Raw genomic sequence first — 969 nt, forward strand, 5'->3', positions numbered from 1 at the left:
TCATCGATGTTTCTAACTCTCTATCCCTCTCTCATCCTCTCTGTAAAAAATCAATAAAATATATTAAAAAAAAAAATCTCTCAAATGTGACAGTAATTTACTCTGACCTTTAAAGATCCTATTATATACTCACCACAATCCTCATTTTCTAAAATATCTTCTGAAGTAAAAAATTAGAATGACTTATTCAATTAACTACATTGGTAGCAAATTAAGACAGCTTAGTTCAATTGTGAACATGGGTGGAGAAAATAATTTGGGGGTAGATAGGAATTTTAGTTCTGAAAGAACACTAATTTAATTAGCTATGATTAGGCCTATCGCTAAAGGCTTGCTTCCAATATACTTTTAAAAAAAAATTATGTTTATTTCTCCCTTTATGCTGTTTATAATACTGATCAGCATAATCAAGTTTGTAAATTAAAAAACATTTTTATAGATGTGCAATAGATGACGGTGAAGTCCCTTAAAATTTATTATGAAAGATAAACATTCTGGTTTCCAAGAAGGTATGTTTTTATTGATTTTTTAGAGAGGAAGGGGGAGGGGTGGAGAGAGAGAGAGAGGGGGAGGGAGGGAGGGAGGGAGAGACCAAGTGCCCTCCCCCCCCCAATACATGCCCTGACCAGAGACTGAACCCACAACCTAGGTACGTGCTCTGACCGGGAATTGAACCCACCATCTTTTGGTATATGGGATGACACTCCAATCAACTGAGTCACCTGGCCAGGGCATCAGCTCTTTGTATTATAAGAAAGAAATAATATTTTTAGTGAAATCAGTATTCAAATTATAGTAATTCTATTATTTCAATAGGAGATAGACCAGTAAGAGATAAAGACAGTTATCTTCCTCAGAGACTCTGGAATGTGTTGCAGTTTTTTAATTAATGTGTCTTACTGTGTTATTCCATTTTGCCCAGATGAGCAAATACTATATTATCCCTTTAATCTGTTCTGTATCATATAT

General features: G+C 34.6%; 1 protein-coding gene across 11 annotated transcripts in view; it reads right to left on the reverse strand.

Annotated features, from left to right (window-relative positions):
* R3HDM1 (R3H domain containing 1) overlaps positions 1–969 on the reverse strand; it is a 184,916-nt gene that overhangs the window by 95,991 nt on the left and 87,956 nt on the right. The window lies entirely within an intron of this gene.

This window comes from Myotis brandtii, unplaced genomic scaffold (assembly GCF_000412655.1).
Source record: "Myotis brandtii unplaced genomic scaffold, ASM41265v1 scaffold1804, whole genome shotgun sequence".
Lineage (NCBI taxonomy): Eukaryota > Metazoa > Chordata > Mammalia > Chiroptera > Vespertilionidae > Myotis > Myotis brandtii.